The 20,048-nt window shown below is 46.4% G+C and overlaps 1 protein-coding gene and 1 pseudogene across 4 annotated transcripts in view; one reads left to right on the top strand and one right to left on the bottom strand.

The window, feature by feature from the left end:
* The window catches only part of CUNH1orf226 (chromosome unknown C1orf226 homolog), a 299,814-nt gene that overhangs the window by 39,686 nt on the left and 240,080 nt on the right, over positions 1–20,048 (top strand). The gene's annotated exons all lie outside the window — the stretch shown is intronic.
* On the bottom strand, positions 7,412–8,651 carry LOC128109955 (dolichyldiphosphatase 1-like; annotated as a pseudogene).

Raw genomic sequence — 20,048 nt, 5'->3', positions numbered from 1 at the left:
TTCACCACTGAGGAATTATTCTGCAAGTCATTTGGCTGACAGGAATCTGTGCAGTCATTCAGCTGATTGGCAGGTAGGAAACAAGGACAAAACTGGCAGTCTGGCCCAGGAACTAGGCAGAGGATTGTTCTAGATTTTCTCCTTCACTTTTAAACATGTTCTCTCTATTCACTGTGTACAGTTTCCCCAGAGTTGTCTCCGAATCATCTCCACTTCTGACTGCATTCCTCAGCAGTCTGCTGCTGCCCAGAGTGTGGATGCCTCCGCTCTTTACCCTGGAGTTTGTTTTTCATGGATATGGATACTGTGCTGGCTAGTTTTATGTCATCATCTTGATATAGATAGAGTCCTTATAGAAGAGGGAACCTCAATTGAGAAAATGCTCCCACCAGATTGGTCTGTGGGCACCCCGTTTGGGCATTTTCTTGATTGATGATTGATGTGCGAGGGTCCACCTTACTGTGGGCAGTGCCACCTCTGGGCTGATGGCTCTGGGTGCTATAATAAAGCAGGTTGAGCAAGCCATGGGGAACACACTAGTAAGCAGCACCCCTCCATGGCCTCTGCATCAGCTCCTACCTCCAGGTCCCTGCCCTGACTGCCCTCAAGGACTGACTGTGACTTGGAAGTGTGAGATGAAACCAGCTCCTTCCTCCCTAGGTGCTTTGGGCATGGTGCTTATTCACAGCAATAGAAACCCTATCTAAGACAGACTCTGAAAAGAGACCCAGGCTAGGCTGGAGACATGGCTTAGTTGGTAAAGGATTTGGTGTACAAGCATGTAGGCCCCAGTTTGATAACCAGAATGCGTGTAAGAAAGCTAGGCACGATGGTGCATGTTTCAAATCCTGACGTTGAGGAGCTGAATACAAGTGGGTCCCTGAGACTCAGCTGGCCAGCCAGCTTGGCAAGTGAGAGACCTTGCCTTAAAAAACAATGTGGGGTATGTTCTGAGAATGACACTGAGGTTGATTTACACACACACACACACACACACACACACACACACACACACGGACCTACACTGGGGTTCCCTGATTCTCTTTTACTCACATCACTGCAGGAGCAGGGTTCCCTATGATGTACAGGCCTGAGTCCTGGATTTTCTTCTGAAAGCTCAGCACCTTCTACTTCGTTATGTTTGGAACATTGCCTTTGAGGGGTAATTGTAGCTAGAGTTTTCCTGCCTGGCCCACAGTCAGGACAAATCTCAGACACCCGCCAGTCCCACAGCTGCTCAGACCCAACTAAGTAAACACAGAGACTTCTATTGCTTACAAACTGTATGGCTGTGGCAGGGTTCATGCTAAGTGTTCTTATATCTTGAATTAATCCATTTCTATGAATCTATACCTTGCCACATGACTCGTGGCTTACGGCATCTTCACATGCTGCTTGTCAAGGCGGCGGCTGGCAGTGTCTCCCTGCCTCAGACTTCTGTTTCCCAGAATTCACCTTGTCCTGCCTACTTCCTGCCTGGCCCCTGGCCAATCAGTGTTTTATTTATTGACCAATCAGAGCATTTGACATACAGACCATCCCATAGCAGGTAATAGATCCATTCCTGGAGTTGAGAGATTCAGTTCAATAGCTTCACTTTGCTGATGAGGAAGTGGAAGCTGAGTGACTTGTCACAAATCTCACAGCTGGTGGTGACAGGGATGGGTACCCCCACTTTCAGAGGAGTGCAGTGCCTTTAGTTAGCTCTGTAGCTCCACAGGGTCTTAGTGGGTGCATTTGTAGAGTGACGTCATCCTACAGGGCACTCAGCACCATGCCCCTTCGTCACCAGAAGAAACAACAGGGACTGTGAAAACGAGCAAGAATTCGTTCTTCATAGAGGAAGAACTCTTCCGTCATTGTCTGGACTGTCAGGATGTAGCACCTTCCCTCCCTGCAGGTGTGGGATAAGGGCTTAGGTAATGTGTCCACACAGGGGACGTGAAGCAATCATTGCAAGTTTGCAGCCAGGGCAGACTAACTCATTCATGAGAAGTTAAAGACATTTGAAGCAAGATTATTGCCGTACAGGTGAACCTCTGTTTTAAGACTTAGTATTTAAAAGCTGGAATTTATGAACACATAAATTTGGGTGAGTACCATAATTTAAAATGGCCCCCCCTTTTACAAAACAATCGATTTCAGGATATATTTAAATAGAAAACTCCAGTTGACTATTATAGGATTATTTACTGACATTTCCCCTACATTATAGCAAAATAGCAATAGTATAAAGCAAGACACACACACACACACACACACACACACACACACACACACACACACAACTTTCTAATTGAGGTAAAATTATACAATCATCATTTTGTGTTTTAACACTATGTAGCCTAGGCTGGCTCTGAACTTACTAAATAGTGAAGGCTAGCCTTGAACTCCTAATCTGTTTGCCTCTACTTCACAAATGCTGGCATTTCAGGCACGTGCTACCACACCCCAAATTCCTCCCCCCAAATTTTTTTGTTGTTTTGATATCTAAAATATATGACACTAAATTTAAAAGCTATTAACATGACACATTCAGAGACTGTGCTGCATTGTGTGCCCCTCACCCAGTATGTACACATGAATTTGTTCGTTTGGGGGTTGTCTTTTTAGTGTTTCCCTTGCAAATGTGACTCTCCCCAAGTCCCTACATGCTAGGGAGTTTTACATCCGCTATTGCCACTCCCCATCCCTCTGTAAGTGTTTTTGAAGCAGGGTCTCATTTAGCCCAGGCTGGCCTTGAACTACTGATCCTCCTATGAGCTGGGATGAAAGGCGTGTGCAACCACACCCAGCAGTTGTTTTTCTGTTATTTTGAATTCATTTCAAACACAGAGAATGGCAGCTGCCAAACAGGATGAAGAATGGCAATTTATCTTGCATTTAGCTTTTCCCTTCCTTCTATTCATCAGTGCATGTACACACACACACACACACACACACACACACACACACACACACACACACACACGTCTCTCCTTGAACCACTTTTTAAAAAAGTTTTACCTATTTTGTGTGTATATGTGTGAGACTGAGTGTGTATGTGTACTGCGTGTGTGTGGTATGTGTTTGTGTACTGCATGTGTGTGGTGTATGTTTATGTACGGCGTGTGTGTGGTGCCTGTGGAGGATGAGAGAGGCCATGAAATCCTCTGCATCTGGAGCTACATGTAGTTGTGAGCCCATACCTGTTGCGGGTGCTGGGAACTGGACTCTGGTCCTCTGGAAGAGCTGCAGATATTAACTTTTGAGCCATCTCCCAGCCCTTTCCTGAACCACTTGAAAGGGACTTGCTTACATGAGTTTCTTTATCCCTGTGTACTTCTGTGCAGATTCCCAAGAATAATAGTGTTTCCTCACATACAGCACCACTGTCAAGTAAGACATGAATAGTGGTGCAATACCTATTAGTTATGTTTCTGATTGCTTTAACAAGGGCTAGCAAGATGGCTTAGTGGGTAAAGGTGCTTGCTGCCAATCCTGAGGACCAGAGTTCGATCCCCAGGACCCAGATTGTAGGAGAAGAGGACTCCTCCTGCAAGCTGTCCTCTGACCTCTACTCACGTGTAATGGCACATATAACCCCTCCCCCAAATAAAGAAATAAATTTTAAAAAATTAAACAATATCTGACAAAAGAACCTGAAGGAAGGAAGTTGATTGTGGCTCACAGTTCTAGGCTTCAGTCCACCTTAAGGAAGGAAGTTGATTGTAGCTCATAGTTCCAGGGTTCAGTCCATCATGGCAGGGAAGTTACAGATGCCTGTGAGCTGCCTAATGTGGGTACTAAGAACTGAACTTAGGTCCTCTGCAGTACCTGCTCTTAGCCATTGGCCATTTCTCCAGTCCCCCCTAGATCTAAATTGTATTTCTCTAAATTGCAATTCAGTTTTCTCAATAGTATTTGCCACATTAATTTTTCCCACTTATTAGAAATAATAGCTTTATTATGTTACATTGTCCTTGGGGACATACTCATTCAATTGAACTGAAAATGCCATCTCTAGTCTCCCATTGTTTAAGTCTGATCGCAGTTTTCATTCCTTCTACACATTTACAAAAAATGTCACCATACCATAATGAAATATTCAACATTCTATTAAATAGTGATAATTTTCTTCATCATTATTCAACAACTCTTAATGAAAACTCCTCATACGAATGTCTGTATTCTAAACCCGTGTCTCTGTGATCTTTCTTCAATAGGAGTTGGCTTTCCCTCCTCATTATCATCTGTGTCCCTCCTCTCTCGTCCTGTGAGTGCAGATATTTACATGTCTGCTGTTTGCAAGATAATTTGTCAGCAAATGCCAGTGCAGGGAATGGATAAGTGGGGGAAGATTTTGCTCCGTGGTTGACCCCTGGCTCCTCTTCTTGCTGGAAGACATGCTTCCGAACCTCCAGGGATCTGCTGCAAGACGGAATTCTCCACTGCTGGCTCAGTTTGGTGGCCATTGAGTCACTCTGGGGTGGGCCTGCTGAAGCCTTTGATTCTTTCTCTCAGGCTCTGGAGAGTCTCATTTCCCTTTGACAACCCCTGGCTTGATGTCCCGCTTTCTCCGCATACCGAGATTCATAAGGGCTTAAATGAGTTACGCTTTTGCAAGTTGAATTGACCAAGTTTTGTGAATTTAAACATTCATTTTTAGATTGATTTCTTTTATGTGTGTGTCTTGTCAGCTCATATGTATCTGTATCACTTGTGTGCCTGGTGATGTCAGAAAAGGGCATTGGATGGCCCGCATCTGGAGTTACAGGAGGTTGTTAGCCACTATGTGGGCACTGGGAAGTGAACTCCAGTTCTCTGCAAGAACAAGTACTCTCAACCACTGAGCCCCCTCTCCAGCTCCTTTATTTATTCATTTTCATTGACTTCTTTATTTAGACGGGGTCTTAAAACGTGCCAGGCTAGCCTTAAACTTGCTGACTTCGTGATCCTCCTGTCCACACCTCTGAAGTGTTAGAATTACAGGTGTGTACCACCATGGCCAGTTTTATGCGGTGCTGGGGATCTCATCCAGGGCTCCTTCCATGCTCGGCATGGTACCAACTAAGCTACGTCCCCAGCCATCTGAGTGCTTTTTGAGACAGTGTCTTCCTCCAAGATAGCCTGAAGCAGACTGTGGAGCCCAGCCCCTGTGAGCATTCTCATGCCAAGTGCTTTGAACTCCGGGCTAAGCTCTCTCTTCTGTGTTGTCTTCATTTCTTGTGTTCATGCCTCTTCCGTGTTGCCGCTGAAGGCCTCATCTGCCAGTTCTAGGCCTCTGTGTCTGCCCTCCTTGAAATTATCTGTCTAGTCATTTGGCCTATGGTCACACGTGCCTTATGTCATCGTCTTGCTGTTTTCCCTAAGTGACTTTCTCTTCAATAAATAAAGCTAGCCTCTATGCCATCCAGCTTCGCCTTTTAACAGCCCCCTCCCATCACAGCCCATTACACCACAGTTTAAACTTTGTATGCTGCTTAGGCCGGTCTCGTCACCTCCAAGAGCTCATAGCATGTTTCCCCCCATTTATGCCTGTCATTTTTTCCTGACCCAGGTGTCCCCTGATTCCCTCAGGTCAAACGCTGCATCTCGGACATTGTTTCTGACCTCAGCCTCCTTGCAAAGTCCTGCCGACCCTTCTGAGTCCTCAGGACACTGATGCCAGTCTTGGAGGGGCCCCTAGCTCCTTGAGGTTGGACATTCTCTTTTATTAAGCTTCTCTCCCTCTTGGTGAGCCTGCTGTTGGTTCCATAGCCAACCCTTGTGTGCTGAAAAATGAATGAATCCAAATGTTTCCCAGGTACAAGTCCTTCCCTTTGAAAACCCAAGCAGTGTTGAGAGAGCTTGCGACTCTGCAGAACACAGATACAGATACCATGCTGATAGTATGTATGATTTGATTTATCATATTAATTCTTTCTATCTAAATTGTATGTCACTTAAGGCCAGGGCCTCTCTAACTTCCACAGCAATGAATGTGATTAATAAATTGCTTGAGACTAACTTGCGCTTGTTGGCTTAGTTGTTGAGTCTAAGGCTTTCTGTAGGCAACGGCTATGCTAGACGTGGTATTCTGGTTTCTCCCACCTTAGCCACCGTACCACCAGGCCCACCTTCTTTTTTCAGAGTTTCAGATTTCATTTTAAAACAATTTTATTTTCTTAAACCACCTCACACTTGGCTTGTCTCAAGCAAAAAGTCAAAAACAAAAATCCTAGGGGAAGGGGAGGGAATGTGACTGACTACCTCCCTAGAAACCAGCCCTGGCCCTGGCGTCTCGAGGGGCTTGGACACGGCCTTTAACTAACACGAAAGGAAAGCACCAAACACTTGTGCTTCAGCAGCAGGTTAGGACCTCCACAGAGAAAAGGGGGAGAGAGGGTTCGAACACAGTCCTCAGGGGCTGCTGCAGTTCCGGAAGCATCTCCACAACTGTGGCAGGCTGACTCGGAGAGAGGCCCTAAGAGGGACTCCTTGCAACCTGGCAGGTGGGGGTCGGAGAGCCCACACCCAGGCAGCCTCCAGGGCAGGCCAGGAAGGACAGGGACAGATCCAGAGCACACAGGACAGCTGATGGGGGAGGGTGTCAGCACTGCCACACTGCCAGAATCCTAGCTCCTGGTTCCTCTGTTTGTTCAAGTGGGGATGAAGACAGACTGCCACTGGATGGCCAGACAAAAGGAGCTATAAACGCTTGGGCGTGCTCACCCCTGTGTGCAGGCTCTTTTGTCAGGAAGGGATAGAGGACCAGAGAAAGCCCTTGTGATGTTGGGTGGGTCTAGGGAAGAACGCAATGACAGCAGCAGCAGACGGGTGCTCTGCTCGCCCTGGGCCCTGCCCCCAGGCAAGGAAACACTGACAAGGTTCTGGAGTGGTAGCAGGGAGGACAGGGGAGGCCTCACTCATGGGCCCAGGCCCCAGGCCCCACTCAGGTCCAACAGGAGGCAGGCCGCCCCAGCTCAAGGCACGGGGCCTGGGAGTTGACCGGGGCCCCTTTGTACACAGGGCAGCCACTGTGGAGCAGCCTCTTCAGCCTGAACTCCACAATCCCCAAAAATAGTGTGCACTCCACCACCTGGAGTTCCTGGTCTCAAGACCAGAGGACCAAGCCCCCATGCTCTACCCAACCTGGGGCCCATGCCAAGAGCATTTTCCACCCAGTCAGGAGCTGGCAGCAGCAGAGCCAGGGTCTCTGGCCATGTGACCCACAGACAGCAGGCCCTCCCTGGGTCCTCGATGAGGGCCTCACTCAGCCCTTTGGTCCACCATGTCCATTAAAATTAAAATAAGAAAAAAAAAAAGGGGGCTCCACTTGGTGACTTGGGTCTGTCGAGGTCTCTGCTTCACCCCTCCGTCCATCATCCTGTCCATCCTGTGAGGCATGGCGCAGGCCAGCTTCGGGGGCTGACCCAGCCACGCCCACCAATCACTGCAGCTTTGTCCCCAGCTTGAGGTGTCTGTTCCTGGCTTCTGCCCTGGTTACTGTGTACTCAAACCAGAGCACATTGGAAATGAGGCTCTTGCCCCGGATGAGGAAAAACTCGGAGATGGGCCAGGCTGCTACCCTGGGGAACAGTGGGGTGAGAACGTCTTGGGTGAAGATGAACCAAGGATGGCCATGAGGCTTCCAGCAATACCCCCATAGAGCACCTGGCTCCAGGTGTGGTACAGCAGGTAGACCTTGATATAAGAGACCAGAAAGGCTGCGGTGAGGAGCCCTAGGGTGAGCACATGCCTCCACAGCAAGTCCAAGAACCTGGCGTTATTTGTTTGATGCATTCTTAAATACAGGAAAAGGAAGGAATAGACAGAGAAGAACCACATAAACTGGGAATGGCTGGAGGGCATCCCGTCCTTAGTGCCCACTGCCGTGTGTGGGCCTCCACAGGGCCGAGGCTCCTGGATGACGTGTTTGATCAGTCAGTTGACACCTTCATTCAGTGCCAGGCCCCTAAGGAATGAGATCATGTGTAGCTCCCGCTTGAATATGATGAGGGTCACAAAACCAACAATAACAAAAATAGGGCTGAGGCTCAGGTAGGCAAGGGGGTGGCCAGAGAGATCACCTGCAGGGTATTCAACGTGGGTGAGGGTCACCGGCCGCCATGAAGCGGAGCACTGTCGGTCCTCTGCCATCTTACCCGGAGACTGGGCCCAGGTCCACCTTCTTAGTGTCAAATTATTGCAGGATAGCAATGGCTATCATCCATTGAGCTCCTGTTCTGACAGCGGCTCTATTAAAAACAGGCCTGTAGAGAAGGAGGCATTTTTTTTCCATTCTGCAGATGGGGAAACCAAGTCACGAAGAGGTTTAAGAAATGGGACCAAGGTCTCAAGGCTCTAAGTGGTAGCAGTGTAATTTGAACGCATTGTAGGGACTGTAGTCCTCGCCAGCAAGTGTAGGAGTGGGTTTTGTTTGCCTCCAGTGCTTTGCATCTAGAAGAGTCTTGCGGCCTCTCCGCGTTGGTACCACAGCTGTTGAGTCTTCAGCTCCCTGCTCCATCCATATCTCAGGCAGTAACTATGACCATTCCGGGACTCTCTGAAAGCCTTGTTCCTGCCATTTCCCAAGAACAGGAGGAACAGACAAGGATATTAGAATGTCTCTGCTGTGCTTTTCATTAGGGCAAGTCATTGGCCAAGGCAGGGGAGAGTCTTCCTAGAAGCTTCCTTTGTATTGAGCAGAATGAGAACCCTGAGAGGCCACCACATGTAGTACCTTCACACCTGACTGTGGGCTCAACCTCCCTAGGCAGGTGCTACACTGGTTACATTAAAGAAAACACCTTGCCCAGTGTGTTCCATGGCATTTAGTGGGTGAATGGGCTGCTAATCTCAGAATCACCTGAGGGCCAAACAAAAATGATACCAATCCTTGGGCCTTTCTCTAGACCTAACACACTAAGATTTGCTAAGTTAGGACAAGTAGATCCAATTTTAATTCTTCTCCATATTTTTGTAGATGGAAAAAAATTAAAATTTAAGGATGTGCATAGTAACATATGAGAAGCAAAAATGCTTTCCTATTTTCTCACGATTTTTACAACCAGAGGGGTTTCCTCTTCAGACTTCCAGAGTGGAGGTCGATGAATACAGAGGGACACGTGAGCATTCAGGACTTGTATGTATTTTATATGTGGTTGAACATTTGAGTGGCTGCTTGTGTTCTATCCCTGCTGTCAAGTATGGGGACTCACCGCATCTCTTCAGTCTTGAGGCCTCACAGTGCCATTGGAAGTAGATATACAAGCACATCATCTCTGTAGATGGCAGCTGATCCTGCGGTGACTGACAGGGCCCAGTAAGGCATGGAGTGGGCTCAGTAGGGTCTTCATTGTGTTAGTTGTAGAGGTAGGTGGGGGTTAGAACTGTGGCTTCCCACTGAGAGCTGCTGCTTTCGGTGATAGTTGTAAACAGCCTGATCCAAGAGCAGTGAGTGTCCTTGCAGGCAGGGATACTTCCCTGTGCAGTTGGAAAGTGTTCCAAGGTGATTTGGTTTATCGACTGTCCAAGCTCTGCAGCATGTTGTGTGATAAAACTTTTCCTGGGGAGACGCAACACCTACGTCTTCTCACCCCTGATAGGGAGCCCACGACACACCGAAGTAGGAATACCACCAGTTTGTTTTGGTGAACCAATGAGTTTTATTGGGGTTACTTAGAGGACCATGGGGGAGGGGGTACTTATGGGAGCAGTAATAACTCAAAGACAGTTGCATCACCAAAGCCCACCCCAGCGAGGGTGAGTGACAGCTCACAAAGCTGGGAACCTGGAGCACACTGGAGGGGGTCCTTTCCTGTGCTTCAGTTGTTCTAAACCTCAGAGTCTTCTTTGCAGGTTTCCGTGACAAGCAACAGTCCTTTTTATGGACCTCTTGGACCATTCTGTGGGCTCTAGTGTTGTCTGGTGGCATCTTTGGGATGTGACTAAGATAAAGAGAAGAGGGAAACCAATTTTCTCCTTTGTACTTCTTTGGACACTTTGGGGGAAGTGTCTGTGTTTCTCCATTCCTTAAGTTTCTAACCTGTGGACTAGAAGCAACAGTGTGGTTGGGTTGAATGAGAGAGACTAATATGGAAATACTTTGAAACCAGAAACTGCACAACAGAGGGTCCTTTAAATGACTGTGGAGTAATCTAGTCTAGTAATGATGGCACATATGTGATCCTAGACATGTGGCCCCAGGCCTGCATAGGAAGGTGGGCTGAAACACTTGACCAACATGAAGGTTGTAGGAAGTTTTCAAGTGTGGTTGTTGGAATGTGAAGGTCATGGGACATCAGACTTTGCCAAATACTGCCACATGCATTACTCCTTCTACCCGAAAGTGATCGCATCTTGGACTTTGGAGGAAGGAGAAAGCGCATGTCAGTTATACCTCCCCAGGCAAGGGACTCTCATGAGGGCAGAGATACTTCTGGGTAGGATAGGAAAGATGGATGCAGAGCAAGTTAGTATTAAGTCATTTTCTAACCACTTTGATCACAGCTTAGGTAAAATCACCTTATGTCTTAGAGTTCCTAATGCTGTGAAGAGACACGGCAGCTCTTATAAAGGAAAACATTTAGTTGGGGCTGGCTTACAGTTTCAAATGTTTAGTCCATTATCATCATGGTGGGACATGGTGGCGTGCAGGCAGACATGGTGCTGGAGAAGGAGCTGAGAGTTCTACATCTTGATCCACAGGCAGCAGAAGCATCTGTGTCCCACACTGAGCATAGCTTGAGCAAAGGAGACCTCAAAGCCTCCTCCCCACCCCTGCAATGATGCACTTCCTCCAACAAGGCCACAGCTACTCCAACAAAGCCACACCTCCTAATAGTGCCATTCCCTATAGGGGTCACTTTCTTTCAAACCACCACACCTTACTAGAGAGATAGTCAAGAAAATCCAGAGTCCTCCCTAAATGGCCAGTGTGTGTGTGATGGAACTAGGAGACTTGCCTTTAATTACCCAGTGAGATGAGCTCATGGGAATGCGACAATTATTACTCAAGATAACTTCATAATTATTCAGCTGAGTTTCAGCTCATTAAAGTAACACGTAACACGATGGTAACCTTATTCTGAAACTCTGTCTCTGATATAAAATGTTCTTCTGATGTCAGAAATCTAGAGCACAGCTTCCTGGGTCACATCTCCACATTGAGTTGTGAAGCCCTGTGACACCAGGGGTGGCCTCTGAACCCCTCAGTGTGCCTCGGTTACTAGGGCTCTGAGGGGCTATTATGGCCCAAGATCCATTTCTAGAACTGGTGCTCCATTCTTGTGGGGACTCCCCACCTTCCTTGAATCCACAGTTCCTTGTTTCTTTGAGCTATATGGTTTTTGTCTTTTCTTTGTGATCGCTTCTGATTGTCCTTGAAACTTTTGTGTCAGTGAGGTGTAGTGCGGTAGTAATTGATGTGATGTAGTATTACCTGGTGACTTAGATGTCTGACCCATGGCTTAGGGTTCTTTTGAGTTGAGTCTATAGCAGCCATGGACCTAAATTTCTCTCTAGGTACGTATTATTATCTTATCTATTCTTAGTCTGAACCAAGTCTGGTAGATTTCATGTCCTTTTTTTGGTTACTATTGTGCCTGAATCCAGAGACCCATTTATAGTTTTCTCTAGAAGTATATAAATAAGATCATGCTATAGCACTGTTCCATAGTTCTAAACCAGTGGGTCTCAACCTTCCTAATGCTGTGACCCTTTAATACCTCATGTTGTGACCCCACATAAAATTACTTTTATTGCTACTTTATAACTGTAATTTTGCTACCATTATGAATTGTAATGTAAATATTTTTGGAGATAGAGGTTTGCCAAAGGGGTTGAGAACTGCTATTCTAAAGTACAGTTTTAAATTTTTATTACATTTATTGTGTGTGCACGTGTGTGTGTGTGTGTGTGTGTGTGTGTGTGTGTGTGTGTGTGTGTGTTCACGTGAGTGCGCCCACATCTGCCTGCCTGCCTGACATGGTATACATTTGGTGATCGGAGGACAGCCTACAGGAGTTCAGTTCTGTCCTTCTACTACATGGGCTATGGAGATTAAACTCAGGCCACTAGGCTTTGTGGCAAGTACTTTTAACCACTGAGACATCTTGCTGGCCTAAAGTATGATATTTTATATCAACTAGATTTTAGGGGGAAAATCTCTCTTCTCTGGCATTAGTAAAAATTGTTGATGCTTTTTCTTCTGTCTTTTACATGATGGGTTAATCTCTTCAATTTTAGCTTATGGGTGACTCATACATTGTAAGCATTCTGCTGTGGCATTGGGCAGCCTTTAGTACTTTATGGACTATTTTACAAAATGCCACTAAAGAAATATGTTGGAGCTGGTATTTATTGCCTTAATCTTGTTGTCTACATTGGGAAGTTGCTAACTAAATGTTTTCTACAGCTTTTCCTTAATTGCAGTGTGGTTAATTCCTCTCAACTGCAGGAAGCCAAGGTATTTATAGATTATTATTTTTGTGGTTGGTAGAAGTAATCAGCATTCACTGGGTGCCAAGAACATGCTTGGCATGACAGAGACCATAGAATCAGATCTAGTTCTTGCCCTGTGAACTTGATGTAAAATGAGCTCAGTGGGGAAGAAGGAGGGAGAGGATACATTTCACAAAATCCTCTCTTTTCCTAACAAGGAGAGGTAATGGACTTCAGTTCAAAAGGATACAGGAATTCAATTGCGGAGTATGAAACTCAGGTGACATAGGCATTAGGCCAGCATTTGTAGTAAATGACATAGAAATGAGGTGTGAGTCATGGCAAACTCAGGTATGGCCGATCACTGCTCCCAAAGCAAACCTGTAGAGGTCTAAGTGGGGAGGAAGAAGAGCTGAGGAAACAGAGGGTACGCCTTTGCTGTAAGGGTAAAGAGTCCGGAAACGCTGGGTTCATCTCCCTACCTAGTGGCTACATTGTTGGACTCTCTGACTTTCTAGACATCCCCTCATCCTGTTCCCAATCCTCTTGTCCTGGTTGAGATCGTCCTTATCTCTCGCTGGTGTCGTTCTCATCTTCCCCTCTCTGATCTATCATCCAGGAAGCAGCCAGGTACATCTGATCCAAGTGTATTGCTCAGGGATGGAGAGATGGCTCCGTGGGTGCAGGCAACTTGACAACGTGAGATGGGTTGCTAAGACCCAACTCTCAACAAAGTTTATTGCAAAAAAAACCAAAACAAAACCCTAAATGGTTGTCCACGCTTTTAGGAAGGATGTTGGAGCCCCTTGCCTTGCTCTATCCACCTGTTCGGCATCATTTCACTGGTGGGCCAAAGGCTGGTAGCATCTAATCACATCAGTGAATCATGCTGGCCTAACTTTTATTTCTACGTGTGCTGTGTACCTGCTTAGAATGGGCCCTTTCCTCTGTTTCTACTCAATAGCCACTGCTCATCCTTCAAGTTCAAAAACGACCTCTCTGAGCACTTCTGACCAGTGCCCAAGTGAATTAGGCGCTTGTCCATCTGAACCTGTGCTGCACTTTGTAGGTAATACCTCATCACAGCTGTGACCCTTGCATGCTGTCACTGTTGAATCTCATATCTGTCTTTTGTGTTCTGTTAGAACTTAAAAGACTAGTGTCTTTTATTCCCCCTGCTTAGTGGCAATCACTGCTGTCTCCAAGAAGGACTGGGTCATGTCAAGCTGCCAGATCCTCAAGGACACAGTGTGTACTGAGAATCTGCAAAGATTTTCAACTTTAGCATACTGCAAGGAGAAAAGATCGGCTCTTGGAATCATGAGAGGATGTATTTATCTCTCATTCTGGATGATTTCCAGTACTGGAGGACAGGAACAGTTGGTACAAATGTCCTGGATTTGTGGATGTCATCTTGATATGGGGACACCTGCTCTGGGTACAAAACTGGCATTTTTTTTGGACCCTGAGAAGCAGAAGTCTTCAAGTCTCCTAAGGGTACAGCAGAGTCTGTGCAAGGAGATGGCTGCCCCAGGTTTACTTTGTAGTGCAATTACTGTGGCCATCTGGGGATCTGCCTCAGAGCATGAGGATGTCTTGGGCACTTGTGACTTTTGGAGACTCAGTGACAGTATCTGATTCCAAGACCAGTGGCAAACAGGGAGACCTACTTTTGAGAGCTGCAAGTGTCATACTAAATGAACTTAGTGGGCCACGTTTCCTTTGATCTGTTCAAATTTCCTAAATCTGTGTAGCAAATGATATATTATAAACAGACCCCTCTTTTGGAGACAGAGTTTTCCTGTGTAGTTCTGGCTTGCCTCAAATTCAAGATCCTTCTGCCTCAGCCTCCTGAGTGCTAGGATTAGAAGCATGAACCAACATGCCCAACCAAGTATTGCATTATATGAACCTGGGCTCATGATCTTCCCATCCCTCATTCAGGCCTCATCGTCCTTTGTAGACTCACCAGGGTAAAAACAAAACACAAGACTTCAGTCTTTCATCATAGAGCTTAGCCCTCATCGATTACTACCTTGTATAGAAAAGTCAAGAACCAGCTGCAGGGTTTAGACATGAGAATGTAAAGTTAAAGCTTGACATTCTGTTCAGGGGTCTCATCCCTGGGCTTGCTTGCTCACTTTTCCACTGTTTTCTAGATGTGTGTGTGTGTGCACATGCTCTCTCAACTGCAGAAGTGTGCAAATTTCCTCTCTATCTTTTATTTTATCTGATTATTGAGAAGTCCCTTCTAGCCCTTCTGGGATGAAGACTGCCCTTCCAACCGTGCCCTGCTGTGCTGAGATGTGTGGATTACTGGGCCAAACAGAGCTGGGCTGGAGTGAGGGCAGCAGCTCCAGGTCTTCTGTTGAGGGCTGAGTGATGAATGAGAGCATCAGTTCTTGCTCCTGGCCTCTGAGATTCTGCTCAAATTGGTACTTGATCTTGAACCTCCATGTTAGCAACCTCTAGCCTTCTCAGAGTTTGGGTTCAGTCATGAAGATGAGAGTTGAGATTTGGAGTCTGTGTTCCTGGGCTTTCTGCTTTGGTGATTGGTACATGCCCCTACCAGAGAAAATGAGAAGGCAAAGCATGCTTCACAGTTTTCCCACCTCCTGCATCAAGGCCAGTTCCCTGCATTTTTCATCCATCCATCTCCTCTTGGTCAGCGTCATCCTCCTAGCCACACTGATGAGCACATTTGAATTCTGGACCACTCTTGCCACCCCCAGAGCAGTTTCTTTGTTCTCTGCACCTCTCTAACACTATTGATTTGCCATTCTCTTCTTGCAGTTTATTGGGTTGGCCTGTGCCTCTGGCAGCCCTTCTATCAGCCAGTCTGAGTTATTATCTGTCACCATGGTTTCTAGGAGTGCTGGGCTGGATCAGCACAATGTGCTTTTCTACCACGTTCTTTGCTTTAAAGCTGAGGTGGTCTAGGAACTCCAAGACATCTAGAAGTAAGCCACAGAGCTGTTTTCTCCTACCTGTCCTCACTTTCCATCCTATCCACTTCCAAGCCCCACATTCCCCAGCATCCCTTTGCTTGCTCTGCATTCTGCTGTCCAGCTAATGAAAAACTTCCGCCTCCTTCTGCTGTGGGTACTTAAGTCTCTCTTTAAGTCTACACGTGTGTACAGCTGCACACGCAGTTGGGTGTCACTGTCTTGTCATATATGTAGAATGTTATGGTTGCATATATATGTCTCCATCTTGCATATTAATTTGTGAATCTATAGACAGAACACCCTCCTTAACTGAAAGCAAGAAGCAACAGTTCTGCTTGGCTTGGAGTAGCCATGTAAGCACATGTGGATCTGTGAGATCACAGATGTATGTATGTATGTATGTATGTATGTATTTGTATGTATGAATGTATGAATGTAAGATGTATGTAAGGGGGATGCTGGAATGGTCTCTGAAGCCACTCTCCATTCCTTATAGTCAATGCGAAGAGTAAACCTAGGAAACAGACTGCATTAGGCAGCTCCTTTGTTCTCCTCTTAACTATGCAATATGTTGATTTGATAAATAACTGTAGTTGGTATAACAAGTGTATACTCTGTGTTAATAGCCAGTTGCCTCAAAACTCAACAGTTGAGAGGCAACAAGATGGCTTAACAGGGAAAGCATCTGCCACCAGTCTTGATGACCTGAGTCTGATTCCTGGGACCTACATGATGGAAGTTGTCCTATAAAATGTCCTCTGACCCCTCTACATTGTTGTGGCCATGTGCACCTCCCTGTGAATAAATAACCATAATAAAAATAATAAAACCATGTCAATGGAAAGTTACTCTAATCCACTTATTCTCGTAGTTTCTATGGGTTGGGTTTACAGGAAGGAAAGTAACAGTGTGGTTCTTGCTCAAGGTCTTGGGAGATTATATTTAGTCTGTCCCTCTATTGTGCCATGGGGCAGAGTGGTGATGGGATATGTGGTTTTCCTTTGGTTAGGTTTTGTAAATGTGGGTGCAGTGACCCGAGAGGATAAGGCTTTGTAGAGATGGGGTGGGTAAAGTTCTTGGAATTTGTATAAAAATACAAGCGTTGATATTAATATGGTTATTAATAATTATGGCGCTAGAGCCTTCATTTTGTTCATCTGGTCCCCATACCAGATCCAACCTTGGCAGGGGGTGAAGAAGCTGGTGTGACTGAATGCCAGTTTTCAGAGGGTATCCCTGTAATGCTGGCCAGGCAGGGCATAAGGTCAGGCAGTGTAGTTCACTGTCTGTTGATATAAGAAAATATCCAAGGCTGGATAATTAATAAAGGAACGTGTTCTGGATGCTGAGAAGTCCAGGGGCATTCTGGGAGGACTTTCCTGAAGGATTATAGCATGGCAGCTATATGATGCCCACATGATGAGAAGGGGCGAGCAAATCAGAAGAGCTTTTGAAACAAAGCCGTTCCCACAACAACTCATTCATTAATCCGTAAGTAGGTGAACCCACACACAGGGGCCCCACTGTCCTCACCCTGTCCCTTCCCAGAGACCCTACCTCCAACTAGCACCAACATGGAACTTTGAAGATTAAGTTTCTGACACATAAATCCTGGGGAACAAACATTCAAAGCACAGCTCCTTCAGATCACCCCAAAGGGCTGTCCTTTCTCTCCTAGACTCCCCCTTTATTCCCATTTCCGTATGGAGCACAAGGAAGGAATGTGCTTAGCTCTGATAACTATTAGCAGCACTTATGGCACCCCAGTAGGTTAGGGGTGTTCGCTCCTTTGCTACTGGAAGCACTCAGGGTGGAGAGGAGAGGGTACCTTATCCCATTGTTATCTAGGACTGGGGATTCTTGGCATGTGGGGCTTTCAAGGCTAAAACCAGGACACGGCCTGGAAAACCGGACGGCTTCTTCTCTCTAACTGTGCCTAACGTTGCTTCCTGTTGCAGGCCTGCGCCTAACCGTCCTTGCCCCTGCTTCTCGCCCCCAGGAACTTCCCAGCTCGGGAGAGGCGAGCATGTAGCTGAGGCTTCCTGTGGCCCAGAGCCCTGCTTGGAGACATTGCAGCATTTCCTCTGACCCAGTAGCTGCCTGTGCCTGTCCTGAGTTTTGGCCTCATCTCTTCCTTGTTAGAATTGCTGCTCTCTGAACCTTCCATAACTCCAGGGATGTGGTGATTGAACACCACAGGCTCTAACCACCAGGACACCATGTTTTGTGTGGTGCTGGGCGAGATGCCAACCTAAGCTTCATGGCTTGCTTCCTGTTTGTCTCTGTGGGCCAGCTATCCTTTTCACCTATCCCGGGGACAAGCCTTGCCTGTGAGTGATTGACAGGTGTTCCGTGACTGGGAGTGGCTTCATGGCAGCTAGTGCTCCGGTAGAGAGCAGGGGACGTTTGCTCAGGTTTGCTCCCTTCTGAGGTTTTGCTTGTGTGGGCTGTGCAGGGTGACTGTGGAGGAGACTTCTTGTGGAGAGGAGAAAATGGGATGTGGCTTCTGGTGGGGTAGACGAATGAGAATGTCTAATGGAGACGGTGTTTGGTTCTGTTGTGAGGAGCGTGAGTCATCTGCACCTCTCCATAAAAATCCTTGTTAAAATGTCAGTTTCTCCTTAGAACTGTCTTTTCCTTTTTGAACCCATAATGCAGGTGTGGACCCTTGCTGTTGACTCTGGGTGTCTTGGAGTGGGAAGCAAACAGTGTACATTGAGGCTGTCTTTAAGCTAGGCCTGGCACAGTCCTACTTAGGTTTCCAAAAACATTTCTCTATGTCTCAAAGAAGACTCTTGCCTGCAAACTCTTCTGTCTGGGATGGCGTCCTTCTCCTCCGCTCAGTTCTTATTGAACTCATGGAAGGTTCTCCTGTTGTTTCCAAGCCACCAACTCTTTCTCTCTCTCTCTCTTTCTCTCTCTCTCTCTCTCTCTCTCTCTCTCTCTCTCTCTCTCTCTCTCTTTCTCTCGATATATATATATATATATATATATATATATATATATATATATATATATATTGCTTCTCCCTCCCCCCCCCCCCCCCCCCCCGTGGCTGTGTGTGGGTCGGTGTGTATTTGTGTTTTACTTGACAAATATGAAGCGCTCTGTGACTCTCTAACAAAGAAGTAGAGTTCCATTGTGGCACCACATGCTTTTCCAGCATGTTGTCTAATTCCGGGGTTAGTTCTCTTTTGCTTTGAAAAATGACTGAGAAGGAGAGAGGAGGAAAGACATATTTTTGGCTCACAGTTTCGGTTCACTGTTACTTGGGTCTATTGCTTGTTTCTGGGCCTGTGGTGTGTCAGTGTGTCCCGATGGCAGGGTATGGCACAGGATGGCTGTTCACTTCCTGGCAGCCAGGAAGCAGAGAGGGGCAGGGGACAAGAGATGCCCTTCCAAAGCATTGCTCCCAGTGACCCATTTCTTCCATCTTGGCAGGACCTCATAAGTCTCTGCCACTTCCCAATCATTCCATCAAATTAATTCATCAATGAAGCCAGAACCTTCATGGTCCAGTGACTTCCCAAAAGTCCATCATCCGCCAACAGTTTCCAACACTGCAGGCTTCAGGGGACATTTCAGATGTAAACACTGCCGGGAACAGTAGGGGACCCAACTTCCCATGTGGGCTGTAGCATCCTGAGGAATTAATTTCCAAGATCTCTAATTAGGTGAGGCTGGGATTGTGATTAGTGCTACAGAAACAATTTCAGGATGAATCAGGGAGAGCGAACTTGAGATTTATTAGGTAAAGAAAAGTACACTGTTTAATAAAAAAAAAGATAACTCCCACTATGCATTTGAGTATGGGCATTAAGGCATATACGCACTCTTAAGACAGGATAGCGGTATCTAACAAGGTAGGTGGGTACCAGCTTCTCAAAAGGAGAGAACTGCAGTAATGTATCATATATGGGGCTTTTTAAAGTGTGTGTGTGTGTGTGTGTGTGTTTGGACTTGGAGACTAGAGGCTGGCCTCAGATGTCTTTCTTAATTGCTGTTCATGTAAATTTTGAGACAGGGCCATTCATTCTGAACACTGAACTTGCTGAATTGGTTAGTCTAGTTTGCCAGCTTGCCCTGAGGAGTTCTGTCTCCACATACCAAGTGCTGGGATTACAGGCAAGCTGCCTGCCATACCTCCTGGGCACTTACATGGGTGCTGAACCATCTCCCTAGTCCTCATTTTGGATTGTGGTGACTTTTGAAGTTACAGTGTCCAAAGGATTTAAAATTCAGTAGAACTCTTTTTTGGGTACTTGCTGTCTTAGAATTACTATCACAGTGATGAAACACCATGACCAAAAGCAAGTTGGGGAGGAAAGGGCTTATTTGGCTTATGCTTCCATATTGCTGTTCATACTGAAGGAAGTCAGGACAGGAACTCAAAAAGCAGGAACCTGGAGTCAGGGGCTGATGCAGAGGCAAAGGAGGGGTACTGCTTACTGGCTTGCTCAGTCTGCCTTCTTATAGAACCCAGGACTAACAGCCTAGGGGTGGCCCCACCCACAATTGGCTGGGCCCTCCACATCAGTCACTAATTAAGAAAATGCGCTATAGGCTTTCCTACAGCCTGATTTTATGAAGGCATTTTCTCAGTGGTGGCTGCTGCTTCTCTGATGACTCTAGCGTGTGACAAGTTGACATAAAACTAGCCAGGACATTTACTTTTATCAAATGAATTTTCTGTAG

This window comes from Peromyscus californicus, unplaced genomic scaffold (assembly GCF_007827085.1).
Source record: "Peromyscus californicus insignis strain IS unplaced genomic scaffold, ASM782708v3 Scaffold_14__1_contigs__length_90479793_seg_2, whole genome shotgun sequence".
In the NCBI taxonomy this organism is placed as follows: Eukaryota; Metazoa; Chordata; class Mammalia; order Rodentia; family Cricetidae; genus Peromyscus; species Peromyscus californicus.
Note: the sequence above shows the minus strand (reverse complement) of the source record. Positions and strands in the feature narration are given on the sequence as shown.